The sequence below is a fragment of the Mustelus asterias genome, chromosome 10 (assembly GCF_964213995.1).
Source record: "Mustelus asterias chromosome 10, sMusAst1.hap1.1, whole genome shotgun sequence".
Lineage (NCBI taxonomy): Eukaryota > Metazoa > Chordata > Chondrichthyes > Carcharhiniformes > Triakidae > Mustelus > Mustelus asterias.
Window position 1 is genome coordinate 35965605 of NC_135810.1, and position 16596 is coordinate 35982200.

Sequence of the window (16596 nt, forward strand, 5' to 3'; positions counted from 1 at the left end):
GTAGACGGAATGATGGAGGAGTTTCCTCTATAATTTGTTAAACTGGTAGAAAATCATTTGAATTACCTCTAACTTGTACTTTGGTTACATTGTGTTAATTGGGTCATAAAAGAACATAGCATGTGTCTGCTAGAAGGAGATAGATTTTGAGCTGTGACTGTGAAAGTTTAAATCTAAAATGGTAACTGTGACAAAAGTGTTTATTATGCAAATTTGGATCATTTTTAAATAACAAATACTTTGGAGAGTTAAACCTACCTCTTCAGCACTTTTGGTGCATGACCCTCCAAAATCCAAATTTAAATGTTATTTCCCTTTTGCATTTGTATCAATGATTTATTATTGTCCTGTGCATAACTCTGAACCTAAAATGGGGTTTGAGATGAAAGAACAATACAGCACATTTGGCCCTCCAAGCCCGCGCCGCTCCCTGGTCCAAACTAGACCATTCTTTTGTATCCCTCCATTCCCACTCCGTTCATGTGGCTGTCTAGATAAGTCTTAAACGTTCCCAGTGTGTCCGCCTCCACCACCTTGCCTGGCATCGCATTCCAGGCCCCCAACACCCTCTGTGTAAAATACGTCCTTCTGATATCCGTGTTAAACCTCCCCCCCTCACCTTGAACCTATGTCCCCTCGTGAACGTCACCACCGACCTGGGAAAAAGCTTCCCACCGTTCACCCTATCTATGCCTTTCATAATTTTATACACCTCTATTAGGTCACCCCTCATCCTCCGTCTTTCCAGTGAGAACAACCCCAGTTTACCCAATCTCTCCTCATATCTAAGCCCTTCCATACTGTTGTGGGCTTCAGTTGCGCCTTTGTCCTGCCTGGACCACCGTTGTGTGTTTGTTATGCCTGGACACATCCCCTGCCGGCTCGGCTCCTCCCCTTGTCACCTAGTATAAAGGTGGCTGTCTCCTCCCCCTTGTTCAGTTCGGGTCGGTTACCTGTTGGGATGTGCTCCTGATTCTGTTATGAATAAAAGCCTACAGTTGTATTGGCACACAAGTAGTCTTTTGCCTCATTGATAGCGCATCAATTTTATTCATAACATTTGACCGACATGGAGCAGCTTTTAAAACCCGACAAGTTAACATTGGACCCTCAAGAGGTCGGAGTCTCTGATAAATTTGACCATTGGCTGGACTGCTTTGAAGCATTCATCGACGCCGCTGCAGTCGTCGACTCCGACGGCGATAAGCTCCACGTGCTCCGCGCCCGGGTAAGCGATGCAGTCTACGGTATCTTCCGGGATGCTACTACATATGTGGACACTATAGAACTCTTAAAAGGGCAGTTTCGAAAGAGCCCTAACGTGGTCTGCACCAGACATCTCCTGGCTACTCGCAGGCAGCAGCCAGGAGAATCGTGCGCCCAATTTCTGTGCGCCCTGCGGGTCCTAGCTCGCGCTTGCGACTGTAAGGCTGTTTCAGCAGCTCAGAACACGGAGGACCTGATCCGGGACGCCTACGTCGCGGGTGTTGAGTCTACTTACATTCGGCAGCGTCTGCTTGAACAGGGTGGCCTGGATCTCCAGAAAACGGCCACGATGGCTGAATCGCTAGAAGCGGCCTCCCGCAATCTCGGGGACTACCCCGCATCCCATTCCATCGACGGTTCCACCGCAATGGCTGTTCCAACGGGGCCCAAATGCTACTTTTGCAGCTTATCCAAGCATCCTCGGCGTTGCTGCCCGGTGAAAGATGCAATCTGCTCCGGATGCGGTAAGCTAGGCCACTTCGTCAAAGTCTGCTGGGCGAAGCCGATCGCGAAGCCTTGTGGTGCCACGTGTGTTCTGCGGGCGCAGCCATCTTTAATGCAGTCAGCGGCTGCGCGCGAATCGCCATCTTTGATGCAGTTGCCGGATGCGCACGACTCGCCATCTTTGATGCAGTCAGCGGATGCATGGGAATCGCCATCTTTGATGCGGTCATCAAGACGTGCTGAGAGGGAAACGTTATCCGTGACGTCATCAGACGCGGATGAAGATGGATTCTTACTGGATTCGATGGTGGCATCGATTTGCCTGGACCAGTCGCAGCCTCATCAACTCTCCAAGTCAATAATGGAGATCAAGGTAAATGGCCATGCAGAAAACTGCCTGTTCGACTGCGGGAGCACAGAAAGTTTTATACACCCTCGCACAGTGCGTCGATATGCCCTTCCCGTGCGGCCCTGGAGACAGACTATCTCCATGGCTTCGGATTCCCACTCAGTGGAGGTCCTCGGGTGCTGTTTGGTGACACTGACGGTACAGGGCACAGTCTACGAGTGTTTTCAGCTCCTCGTGCTGCCGCGACTCTGCGCAGCTGTACTGCTGGGGTTAGATTTCCTCACCCATCATAGGAGCGTCACCCTGCAGTATGATGGCCCTTATTCCCCCGCTCTCTGTCTGCAAGGCGCCGTCACTGCAGCGCCCCCCGCGCACCACCTGCAGTCTCTCGACCCTCAAGATTACCCCCCCCCTTTATTCGATAATCTCACCCCGGATTGCAGGCCTATAGCCACCAAACGTAGGCGCTATAGTGCGGATGACCGGGCCTTCATTCGGTCTGAAGTACAACGTTTGCTCAAGGAAGGGATTATCCAGGCCAGCACCAGCCCCTGGAGGGCGCAGGTGGTCGTAGTTAAATCGGGGGAGAAACACCGCATGGTGATTGACTATAGCCAGACCATAAACAGGTATACGCAACTAGATGCGTACCCTCTTCCCCACATCGCGGACATAGTCAACCGCATCGCACACTATCGGGTTTTCTCTATGATTGATTTAAAATCGGCCTACCACCAGCTCCCTATCCACTCAGACGATCGCCCATATACTGCCTTTGAGGCGGACGGCCGCCTCTACCAGTTCCTCCGAGTCCCCTTTGGTGTCACCAATGGGATCTCAATTTTCCAGAGGGCCATGGATCAAATGGTGGACCAGCACGGGCTACGGGCCACTTTCCCGTATCTGGATAATGTCACCATCTGCGGCCATGACCTGCAGGACCATGATGCCAACCTACAAAAATTCCTCCGTAATGCCACTCTCCTGAATCTGACACATAATGAGACGAAGTGTGTCTTTCGGACACGCCGCCTCGCCATCCTTGGGTACGTGGTAGAAAATGGTGTCCTTGGTCCCGACCCAACCCATATGCGTCCCCTTATGCAGCTTCCCCTCCCTACTACTCTCAAAGCACTGAGGAGATGGCTGGGCTTCTTCTCCTACTATGCGCAGTGGGTTCCCCGTTACGCGGATAAAGCCCGTCCGCTCCTAAAATCGACCTCTTTTCCCCTGGCGAAAGAGGCCCGTCGGGCCTTCGACGACATCAAAGCGGACATCGCGAAGGCTGCGATGCATGCTGTGGATGAATCCATCCCATTCCAAGTGGAAAGTCTGACTTTGCCCTAGCCGCAACCCTTAAGCAAAGGGGCTGTCCGGTTGCCTTTTTTTCCCGGACCCTACAAGGCCCTGAGATTCGACACTCCTCGGTTGAGAAGGAGGCCCAGGCCATCATGGAAGCCGTCCGGCACTGGCGCCATTATCATGCAGGCCAACGGTTCACTTTAATTACGGACCAGCGGTCCGTTGCCTTTCTGTTTAACACCAGGCAGAGGGGCAAGATTAAGAATGACAAGATCTTGCGGTGGAGGATTGAGCTCTCCACCTACAGATATGACATCATGTACCGGCCCGGGAAGCTCAATGAGCCCCCAGACGCCCTGTCCCATGGAACATGTGCCAGCGCCCAACTGGACCAGCTACAGTCCCTCCATAACGATCTCTGTCACCTGGGTGTCACCAGATTTTTCCACTTTGTCAAAGCCCGTAACCTGCCCGACTCCCTCGAGGAAGTCCAGTCGATTACCAGGCAATGCAGGGTCTGCGCAGAGTGCAAACCGCAGTTCTACCGGCCAGGTGGGGCGCACCTTATAAAGGCCACTCGCGCGTTTGAGCGCCTCAGCATTGATTTTAAAGGCCCCCTCCCTTCCTCTAACCGCAATATTTATTTTCTGAAGGTCATTGATGAATACTCGCGTTTCCCTTTTGCCTTCCCCTGCCCGGACATAACCACGGCTACGGTGATTCGGACCCCTGAACACGCTCTTCACCCTGTTCGGCTTTCCATCCTATAGTCATAGCGACCGTGGGTCCTCATTCATGAGTGATGGGCTGCGGCAGTACCTGCTCACCAAAGGCATTGCCTCCAGCCGCACCACTAGCTATAACCCCAGGGGCAATGGTCAAGTAGAGCGTGAGAACGCAACCGTCTGGAAGGCTGTTCTATTAGCGCTACAGTCTAGGGGCCTTCCAGTCAGCCGTTGGCAAGACGTCCTCCCGGACGCATTACATTCAATTAGGTCACTCTTGTGTACAGCGACCAATACGACCCCTCACGAGCGGATGTTCACTTTCCCCAGAAAGTCCTCCTCGTGTACTTCGCTCCCGGATTGGCTGATGTCCCCGGGGCCCGTTCTGCTTCGGAAGCATGTCCGGACCCATAAGGCAGATCCCTTGGTCGAGGAGGTCCAATTGCTCCACGCTAATCCTCAATCCGCTTATGTAGTGTACCCTGATGGGCGGGAGGACACGGTCTCTGTCCGCGACTTGGCACCCGCAGGTGCCCGAGGCCACCACGTCCCTCCGCCCCACTGTCCCTTGTGTTGTCCACTCAGAGACCGCTACACCCCTTCCCCCTTCAGTCCCAGTTCCTACTGTTCTCCATACACCACCAGGGCCACAGCTCACTCCTCTCACCCCTATGTACAGCTCGCTTGAGTTGCCGATGCCGTCGCCACGCAGTACCCGACTACTGGACGGGACGACGGATGGTTCCACCTCACACCACCTGGTGCCTCCTCTCGACGCTCAGTGTCTGGAGCCTGGGCTGACACCGCTCCCTGCTCGGACGACCCTGCGACCTGCACTACGACGATCGCGACGGCGGATCAAGCCACCAGATCGTCTGGACTTGTGATATTGTTTCCGCTTCACCCTGTGTTGTTTTTTTTAAAGGAGGGGTGAATGTGGTGGACTTCAGTTGTGCCTTTGTCCTGCCTGGACACATCCCCTGCCGGCTCGGCTCCTCCCCTTGTCACCGAGTATAAAGGTGGCTGTCTCCTCCCCCTTGTTCAGTTCGGGTCGGTTACCTGTTGGGATGTGTTCCTGATTCTGTTATGAATAATAGCCTACAGTTGTATTGGCACACAAGTAGTCTTTTGCCTAATTGATAGCGCATCACATACCAGGCAACATCCTGGTAAACCTCCTCTGCACTCTCTCTAAAGCCTCCACGTCCTTCTGATAGTGGGGCGACCAGAACTGGGCGCAGTATTCCAAATGCGGCCGAACCAATGTTCTATACAACTGTAACATCAGACCCCAACTTTTATACTCTATGCCCCGTCCTATAAAGGCAAGCATGCCATATGCCTTATTCACTACCTTCTCCACCTGTGACGTCACCTTCAAGGATCTGTGGACTTGCACACCCAGGTCCCTCTGCCTATCTACACCCTTTATGGTTCTGCCATTTATCGTATAGCTCCCCCCTACGTTAGTTCTACCAAAATGCATCACTTCGCATTTATCTGGATTGAACTCCATCTGCCATTTCTTTGCCCAAATTTCCAGACTATCTATATCCTTTTGTAGCCTCTGACAATGTTCCTCACTATCTGCAAGTCCAGCCATTTTCGTGTCGTCCGCAAACTTACTGATCACCCCAGTTACACCTTCTTCCAGGGTTTGGAATATCTGATTCTCTGTATTTGTGGGTAACTAGCTTATTGTAATAATGGTGTTTTGAATATGTGGTTGTTTGTATTTGTAGAGTGTTGTTGTCTATAGCTTCTGGAATATGTTGTAGGAATGTATTATCACTGTGGGTTTCCTCCGGGTGCTCCGGTTTCCTCCCACAGTCCAAAGATGTGCGGGTTAGGTTGATTGGCCACGTTAAAATTGCCCCTTAGTGTCCTGGGATGCATAGATTAGAGGGATTAGTGGGTAAAATATGTAGGGATATGGGGGTAGAGCCTGGGTGGGATTGTGGTCAGTGCAGACTCGATGGGCCGAATGGCCTCTTTCTGTACTGTAGGGTTTCTATGATTTCTTCTATGATTTCTGTGCATGCCAATGCGTGGACCTTGCTTGACTGTTGAGTGACTGGGGAATTACTGACAGATGCTGGTCCTGAGTTTGTGATCCATCACGCTTCGCATTCAGGATCAAAGGGGGGACTGTGGCCAAACGGGCCATCTAAAATGGCGATTTGTAAAGCACTCTGGGACAATTGGGCAAGAACTAAAACTGCAGTTTAAAGACAGAGACAAACAGGCTGCAGCCCTGACGTGTGAATACACAGGATATGTTTCATCTCCAGGATGAAAGAGACTTTCTGGTCACACTGAGTGTTTACCAGACATAAGGGCACCGTGACCTCTTATTTAGGAGGGAGGTATGTGACCTATGTGCCCCCACCACTGCAGACATGGCCGCTGGGGACACACCCAGAGATCGGTGTGGCAGCACCTGATTGGACTCTTATCGATCAGGGTGATCAAGTCCTGATCGATTGGCAATGGCCAAAAAGGGGCATGAAACCCAATGGGGTATAATGGGTGCTGCGCAACCAGGAATCTCTCTCTCTCTTTCTTTCGCTCTCTCTTTCGCTCTCTCTTTCTTTCACTCTCTCTCTCACCCCAAGAACGAGCTACAACAGTGAACATCACCAACGACGACCAGCACGAGGAGAGCCACCACACCCGAGAAGGAAGGAAGACCAGAGCCAGAGTGTCAGACCAGACCAAAGGACCAGACTATGCAGAGGACGACTGAGACCAGCACACAGATAAAGGCCAATATCTGCCTGGGTACTTGCCAGTCACACAAAGTTAAGTTAAGGTCTTATATTGGACTTGAATTCCAGTATTTTCCTGTAAGATAACTTATCGTTGGTTGGGTGGGTGATTATTGATTGTGTGGGTTTAAATAAATATTTGTTGTACTAATAAGACATCTACTCGTACTTATTTGTCCACCGTTATAAGGGTTAAAACAGACTGTGCAGCAGATAAGAGGCAACACCGGACTGGACCTAAGACTGGACCTGGGTTCGATTCCTGGCTTGGGTCACTGTCTGTGTGGAGTTTGCACATTCTCCTCGTGTCTGCGTGGGTTTCCTCCGGGTGCTCCGGTTTCCTCCCACAGTCCAAAGATGTGCGGGTTAGGTTGATTGGCCAAGCTAAAAAAATTGCCCCTTAGTGTCCTGGGATGCGTAGATTGGAGGGATTAGCGGGTAAATATGTAGGGATATGGGGGTAGGGCATGGGTGGGATTGTGGTCGGTGCAGACTCGATGGGCCGAATGGCCTCTTTCTGTACAGTAGGGCTTCTATGATTTCTATAAGTTCCGGGCTTTTCAGAGAGGACATAAGGTCTGGGGTGATTGAACCGGACCAGAGGTCCGGGGTGGTCAGACCAGAACGAACGACCGGAGTGGCTGGACCAGACATCAGCCCCGTGGTAGTCAGAACAGACCTGACGTCTGGGGTGGTTGGACCAGACCTAAGGTCTGGGTGGCAGGAGGGAACTAAGGTTTGGGGTGGTTGGACTGGACCTAAAGTTCAGGGTGGTCGGACAGGAACTTAAGGTCCGTGGTGGTCAGAGAGAACCTAAACTCTGCGATGGTCAGTCCAGACCATGTTCTGGGGGGTTAGAGCAAACCAAAGGTGCTCGGACCGGACCTAAGGTCTGGGACGGTTGAACCAGACCTAAAGTCCAGGGTGGACAAACCGGACCTGAGGACTGGGGTGGTCAAACCGGTCCTAAGATCTGTGGCAGTCAGACCTGATTTAAGGTCTGGGGTGATCAGACCAGACCAAAGATAAAGGGTGGTCGGACTGGACGTAAGGTCTGTGGTGGTTGGAGGGAACTAAGGTCTGATGTGGTCGGACTGAGCCTAAGGTCTGGGGTAGTTGGACCGGACCTAAGTTGTGAGTGGTCAACCGGACCTAAAGTCCTGGGTGGTCAGATCAGACCTTAGGTCCTGTCTGGTTGAACTGGACCTAAGTTCCGGAGTGGTCGGATGGGACCTAAGGTCCGGGATGGTCAGAGAGAACCTAAACTCTGGGATAGTCAGTTCGGACCATGTTCTGGGGGGTTAGAGAAGACTAAAGGTAGTCTGGAACTAAGTTCCACGGCATTGGAACTGGACATGAGGCCCAGGGTCAGATCAGACCCTGGTCTGGGGTGGTCAGGCCGGACCTAAGATCCGTGATGGCCGAACAAGACCAAGGGTCTGGGGTGATCAGACCAGTTCTCAGGACCAGTTCTAAGTTCTAAGTGAAGAAAGTTATCTCCAATTGCAACGGGATCTTGATCAATTGGGCCTGTGGGCTGACGAATGGCAGATGGAGTTTAATTTAGACAAATGCGAGGTGATGCATTTTGGTAGATTGAACCAGGGCAGGACTTACTCAGTTAATGGTAGGGCGTTGGGGAGAGTTACAGAACAATGAGATCTAGGGGTACATATTCATAGCTCCTTGGAAGTGGAGTCACAGGTGGACAGAGTGGTGAAGAAGGCATTCGGCATGCTTGGTTTCATCGGTCAGAACATTGAATACAGGAGTTGGGACATCTTGTTGAAGTTGTACAAGACATTGGTAAGGCCACCCTTGGAATACTGTGTACAGTTCTGGTCACCCTATTATAGAAAGGATATTATTAAACTAGAAAGAGTGCAGGAAAGATTTACTAGGATGCTACCGGGACTTGATGGATTGAGTTATAAGGAGAGGCTGAAATAGACTGGGACTTTTTTCTCTGGAGCGTAGAAGGCTGAGGGGTGACCTTATAGAGGTCTATAAAATAATGAGGGGCATAGATCAGCGAGATAGTCAATATCTTTTCCAAAATGTAGGGGAGTCTAAAACTAGAGGGCATAGGTTTAAGGTGAGAGGGGAGAGATACAAAAGTGCCCAGAGGGGCAATTTTTTCACACAGAGGGTGGTGAGTGTCTGGAACAACTGCCAAAGGTAGTAGTAGAGGCGGGTACAATTTTATCTTTTAAAAAGCATTTAGATAGTCACATGGGTACGATGGGTATAGAGGGATATGGGCCAAATGCGGGCAATTGGGATTAGCTTAGGGGTTTTTTAAAAAAAGGGCAGCATGGACAAGTTGGGCCGAAGGGCCTGTTTCCATGCTGTAAACCTCTATGACTCTATGACTATGACTGTGGTGGTCGGAGGGAACTAAGGTCCGGGATGATCAGACTGGACCGGAGGTCCGGGTATTTGCACAAGTCCTTAGGTTGTGGGTGTTCAGATCGGACCTAAGGTCCGGGTTGGTCAGATCGGACGTGAGGTCCGATGTGGTCAGACCAGACCTAAGCTCAGGAGTGGTCGGATTGGATCGAACCTCTGGTGTGTTCGGACCGGAACTAAGCTCCGAGGTGGTTGCGGGTCTGGGGTGGTCAAACTGGTCCTAAGATCTGTGGCTGTCAGACCTGACCTAAGGTCTGGGGTGGTCGGACCAGATCAAAGATACAGGGTGATCGGACTGGACTTAAGGTCTGTGGTGGTTGGAGGGAACTAAGGTCTGAAATGGTTGGACTGTACCTAAGGTCTGGGGTAGTCAGACCTTAGGTCCGATCTGACCACCCACAACCTTCGGTCCGGTCTGACTACCCCAGACCTTAGGTACAGGTGGTTGGGCTGGACCGAAGGTCTGGGGCAGTAGGAGTGAACTAGGTCTGGGATGGTAGAACAGGATCTAACATCTGGGGTGATCGAACTGGACCAAAGATCCGGGGTGGTCGGTCCAGACCTAGGGCCCGTGGTGGTCAGAGTGGACTCAAGATCCGATGCGGTCAGACCAGACATAAGGTCTGGAGTGGTCGGACCAGACATAAGGTCTGGGGAGGTTGGACCAGAACTAATGTCTAGGATGACCGGACCTAAGGTATGGGGTCGTTGGACCTGATGTAATGTCCGGGGTTGTTGAGCTGCAACTAAGGACCGGGGTGGTCGGATTGGACCCAAGGTCCGGGTTCGTCAGACTGGAATTAAGGTCCGGGGTGGTCGAAGCGGACCGAAGGTCTCAGTTCTCTGTGGAAAGTGAGTCTGGCTTTATGTTAGCCTAGCTTGTGTTCCAGAGATTGGACATTTGCAAGCAGTAAGCTGGGGAGGGGGGCCTTGGGACTGCCTCGTTTCACTCTCACCTGCATGTTTCCCACGTTTCCTGGAGTGACAGCTTCTTTTCACACCCGAGAGATGGTGAGATAGTTTGCGGTGTTCAGGGTATAGTTGTGTCCAATGAGGTTCTTCACTCTGGTTGGTGTGTGGATGGAGGATTTGTTGCCTTGCTTGGGGTTCCTGCGTTGGCAGATGGGTCTGCGCGGTCGAGTCTGCGCGGTCGGGTGTTCTGGGTTGCTCTCGGGCTTCGACTTGGCTTCACCGTTTGGTGGATATCCAGTGTGGACGGGTCGAAGGCCAGTAAGTGCGAGACGTCCCTGGGGTCGCGGTCGCAGATGAGCCGGTGGCCAGGTCCATGTGTTGGGTCCGCTGGCTCACTGCCAGGTTGAGGTCTTCCTTCGGAGGTCAGTGGATCTCTTGACCTGCAAGTAAAATTAAAAGAGCAGTACGAGTGATTGGTCGGCTGTAGGAGTTGATTTTTAGGAGTGTGGGGTGATTGTAGGAGGGGGATGAGAGGGAGTGCTTGGGGCCTGCAGGAAGTCGCAGCTCGCTGGGTCAGAGAGGTTGGGAGCGAGGGCTCCAGCCTCAGGGTTGCAGATCTGGTCGTTGGAGACCAGCAGAGTGGAGGTCCCAGTTTTGGCAGCATTTTCCTCATCTCTGGGAGCTTTTCAAGTGTACCCCAGGCTTCCAGGGTGTTTTCCTGGTGTCTAGGAGCCGGCGTAGTGAAAGCCCTTGCTCTGGTACTGCAGCGCTAGCTCCAGGTAACACGTGGTCGGCCGGTCAGGGTCAATTTCAGGTCGGGTGTCTGCAGGGTCCGAAGGATCGTCAAATCAGTTAGAGATTGAATTAGAGCATTGTTTAGAGAGTTTAAAAGAGTTTGAATGAAGTTTTAGAAGATTAGAACAAGAGTAAAAGATAGAATTAGAAGGTATGCTGGGCACAGAAGTTGCAAGAAATCGCCTCGCTCCGGCGCCATCTTGGGAAAAAACTTAAACTTAGACCAGAGTCACTTTCCGAAGAGAATTAAGGGACTGCTGTGTGCTCTGTTTCACAGAGACGTGGCTCACTGCTGCTCACCAGACTGTGCCCTACAACCAGAGATCTTCTCAATCCATCGAATGGACTGTACAGCAGCCTCAGGCAAGGCTAGGGGAGGTGGGGTCTGCTTCCTAATCAACACCCCATGGTGCCTATACCCAGCAGCACTGGTGAGTTTCTACTCCCCGGATCGCTCTATCGCCCGCCCACACTTGGGGTCCGGGTCCATAGGACTCTTAAATCGGCCTCGCAGGTAGAGGAGGTGGTTAAGAAGGCGTATGGTGTGCTGGCCTTCATAAATCGAGGGATTGAGTTTCGGAGTAGGGAGATAATGTTACAGCTTTATAAGACCCTTGTCAGACCCCACTTAAGTACTGTGCTCAGTTCTGGACGCCTCATTACAGGAAGGATGTGAAAATTGTTGAGAGGGTTCAGAGGAGATTTACAAGGATGTTGCCTGGATTGGGAGGCATGCCGTATGAGGATAGGTTGAGGGAGCTCGGTCTTTTCTCCTTGGAGAGATGAAGGATGAGAGGTGACCTGATAGAGGTTTACAAGATGTTGAGAGGTATAGATCGGGTGGACTCTCAGAGGCTTTTTCCCAGGGCTGAAATGGCTGCTACGAGAGGACACAGGTTTAAGGTGCTGGGGAGTAGGTACAGAGGAGATGTCAGGGGTAAGTTTTTCACTCAGAGGGTGGTGGGTGAGTGGAATCGGCTGCCGTCAGGGGTGGTGGAGGCAAACTCAATAGGGTCTTTTAAGAGACTTCTGGATGAGTACATGGGACTTAATAGGATTGAGGGTTATAGGTAAGCCTATATATAAGCCAAGGTAGGTAGGGACATGACCGGTGGAACTTGTGGGCCGAAGGGCCTGTTTGTGCTGCATTTTTTCTATGTTCTATGTTCTAAATCAGACCACAAGGCTGTCCTCCTGCTCCCGGGTTACAAACAGAAACTGAAGCGGGAGAATCAATCAAAGAAAGTCATGCGATGTAGGGAGCTCGAATAGGCCAATAAACACAACCATAGATTTGGAACACTAACATAACACTAACTTTAGAATGAATGATCTTGGACTATAGGAGTGTAAGCCAGCCAAGGCTGTTGTCATAGAAGACAGCTCTGTATGATTAACAAATATTTCTAATTTAAAACATGTATTTAGAATTTACAGGATGGATGTGTTTTGCATTTGGTTACATTTTGTGAAACGTCAAGTCAGTGACAAATACAGCAGGCCCTGGTGGGAGAGGCGAGGAACAATAGATCCCCTGAATAGCAGTAATGTTATCAGCAGAGGTCAGGAACAAGATGGTTACCAATGTTAGCCTTACGAATAGGGTCATACAACTCTGAGAGATAATGCAGTGGTGAGCAGACATAAAGAATTGCTCAGGGTCGGACGAGAGTCACATGGGTTCAATTTGGTGGGCATCATTCTCCCATTCCACTGTCCAGCGTCCCATATTGCTCAGCAACAGAAGGGATGTAACGTGTTTTCCAGACTGATATCCGGCTGCCCGCATTCTATACCTTGAGTGCAGGACTTCCTCACATCATTCCCCCATTGATTCGTTTCGTTAAAGTCACGTCTTCAATATCAGTACACTGCATTTTGACTCTGTATTTAGCTTAAGTCTGAACCTTGAGAAGAAACAATTTGGGATGGGGAGAGTGAGAGAGAGAGACAGAGACACATAGAGAGCATGTGCACTCAAAGAGGCTGCGATTGGGACAGAAGAAACAGAGACAGAGCGCCCTCCTCTGGCTGGATGAGCCATACTGCAGATTGGTAGAGTCAGAGCGCCCTCGTCTGGTCAGCAGAAGAGCGGCACTGCAGATTGGGAGATTCAGATGTTGTCTCTTGTAGTAAAACAGGCAGCAGCCAGTAAAACAGGCTGAACAATGGAAGCAGGCAATTTTGATGGGAAGGATTTGGAGTGAGGAACAGAGGGTAGTTTGATACAGGTAGTGGCAACAGACCATAGGAAATTAATAAAGAAAATTTGTAGATTAGCAACTAGACTGAGTCAGATAATGGTGCAAGATAATCGGGGGGCGGGGGGCATTAGAGGGGAAGAGGTAGAGATGATTGAATTGATAAGGTACTAACTGAATGCCGCAAGGCATCCTACTTTTGTTTATAGAATTCAGAGCATGCTGGAAGAAGACAACTAGCCACTTCAACCTAAGAGCGCCCCACCATAAGACAGCGGAAATTAACCCAACATAGATGACAAGATGACATTCTGTACAGTGTGATTCATAGAGTCATGGAGTCATAGGGTCATAGAGGTTTACAGCATGGAAACAGGCCCTTCAGCCCAACTTGTCCACGCCGCCCTTTTTTTTTAAAACCCCTAAGATAATCCCAATTGCCCATATTTGGCCCATATCCCTCTGTACCCATTCGATGTGAAATATAATCGAAATTTGCTCGTTCAACATTGACTGATGACCGAAACCTACGTAAAGGGAGAATTCTGGCAATTGTTATAATGAACGTATGTGTTTCTTTTTTCCTCGTACTGAAAAGGCAGACATTGGCTCAGACGGGACCAGTATCTAAGATCATTCAGCATCTCCCTCAGGAAAAACAGGTATTCCCCTGTCTTTAGTGTATCCAGTCCAGCACCTAGCTTTATTTTACAGGAAGCAGACTGGAAACTGGAAGGAATGCTGTGCGTGGAGAAGAGAAAGGGGTCTGGAAGGTACTTGGTCACAAGCCGGTGTCAGCATACAGTAAATACAACCAGCCGAATATGTACGAGTCCACCTCACAATGATCGATCATGCAACATTCCACATTGTTTCGAAGGAGAGCGCACATACCCAACCCTTCATGGCACTGATTGGATTTGTGGGAATAGGGCATATCCATGGCTACAAAAGGGATGGAAGAGGGCATGTTACCTCGGATACGTGGTGCCATATGTCCATCATACTTACAGCCTCCCCACTGAGAAAAGGCGACGAGCTCTAGTGGGATTTGACCACTTCTTTGCTGTAATGTTAGCCCCGTGTATTCAAGACTTACAATTGAAATTGAAACTATCGTCTTGGTGGTGGTGGAACGGGTAGCCAACGACCCTAGGGCTATGGCCCTCACTGCAATCAGTGATGGGATGGTTGCAGTGCGCACTGTTGTGCTACAGAATCGTATGGAGTTGGATTTTATCTTGGCAGTTCAGAGTGGGACATGTGAGAAATGATGCACCTGTATACCTGACACTTTGGAAAACATAACCAATTTGGTCTTATACATTCGAAAGGAGGTGGAGAAGCTTAAGCATCCACAACCATTTATCTTAAGCGGCTGGTTCTCAGGCTGGTTGGATTCCTTGGGGCTAGCTATCTTGCAGGGAGTCACGCTCATCTTCATTGTGATTCTGGTAACAGTGGTAGCAGTGAATGTGCTCAAATGCTGCCCATTTAGTTCGGTCAACAGGACGTGCAGCATAGTGACGGCAATTAGTGTAAGAAAGAAGCGAATCAGAGAGTCAAAACACTTAGTAAGGACTAAGATTAGTTACTTAGATACATCTATTTAGTGGCCTTAGTTGGTACTTGGCCAGCAGCCAAAACGGGGCAAACTGATGTAGGGGGTTAGAATAGGCTAATGAACACAACCGTAGATTTGGGAACACTAACACAACAGTAACTTTAGAATCAATGACCTTGGACTATGGGAACATAAGACAGCCTGGGCTGTTGTCATCGAAAACATCTCTCTACGATTAACAAATATGGCATGGTCCATGGCTACATGACAGCTTGGGGAAGAAGGGGATTTGTAATACCTATTGGGGGACATGTCCAGAATGAACATCTAATCAGGAATTTATTTCAGGCAGCTCACAGTCCCACAGAAGCTGCAGTAATAAAAGTACAGGCCCAGGAGAGGATTTTCAACAAGGCCCAAGAAGAAAACAGATAAGGCAGCTAAAAACTTTATTTAATAACAAATGAAATCCCAATAGGTCATGATGTGTATTGTTATTGGCTGGAGTTAATGACAGGATGATTATTGACTGATTTGTATTAATGTTTAGTTGATAATGCCCACTGGAAAGGTGGGCAATATGATTTGGTAAATGTATAATTGCCCTCACGGGTGCATTGTTTTCTAGACTGATATCCGGCTGCCCGCATTCTATATCTTGAGTGCAGGGCTTCCTTGTATCATTCCCCCATTCGATTGTTTGGTTAAATAAAGTCACGACTTCAACATCAGTACACTGCTTTTTAACTTAAGTCTGAGCAAATACATAGCCTCGAGAGGAAACCCCCATCATGCAATGTCGGTCTGAGGAATCGGATGATCTCCTGTGGGACTGTGGCAGTGGACTGGTCAGTATTTAAAAACTCCGCAACCAGCCTGAACAAGTACCCCACTACAGTAACTGACTTCATTAGTAAGTGTGTAGAAAACTGTGTGCCAAAAAAACAAATCCAACTGTTTCCCAAACGGAAACCAAGGATGAACAGGAATATCCACTTCTTGCTGAAGTCAAGATCTGAGGAGTTCAAGTCAAGCGACTCTGACTTATACAAGAAAGTAAGAAGTCTCACAACACTAGGTTAAAGTCCAACAGGTTTATTTGGAATGCATTCCAACCATTATTTTGTAAATTGAGTTTGTGTCTTTATATGCCCTGTTTGTGAACTGAAATCCTACTCACCCTGATGAAGGAGCAGTGCTCCGAAAGCTAGTGGCTTGTGCTACCAAATAAACCTGTTGGACTTTAACCTGGTGTTGTGAGACTTCTTACTGTGTTTACCCCAGTCCAACGCCGGCATCTCCACATCATTATACAAGAAAGCCAGATACGATCTAAGAAGATCCACCAAAGATCCCAAAAGACAGTAACGGACAAAGCTAGATACCCAGGCTAGCCACACAGTCCCCTGCTGACTATAGCAAGGTCTGCACGACAGAACAGACTGCAAGATGAAGGCATGGAAAATCGCCGGCTCCAACGCACCCCCTCCCTGATGAGCTCAATGAGCTCTCCGCCCATTTTCAGCAAGAGATCAGTGAGAGCACACGCTCCACCCTGGAAGCCTCGGATGAACCTGTATCTGAGGTTACCATTGTAGTTGTTGGAGCAGCTTTCTCGAAGGTCAACCCACAGTAAGCAACTGGCCCGGATGGGGTACCCAGACGAGCACTCAGAGCCTGTATGGATCAGCTGGCGGGGGTATTCGCAGACATCTTCAACCTCTCTTTACAACAATCTGAGGTCCCTATCTGCTTCAAGAAGACGACCATCATCCCAGTACCAAGGAAAAGCCAAGCAGCGTGTCTTAATGACTATTGTCTGGTGGCTCTGAGATCCATCATTATGAAGTGCTTCGAAAGG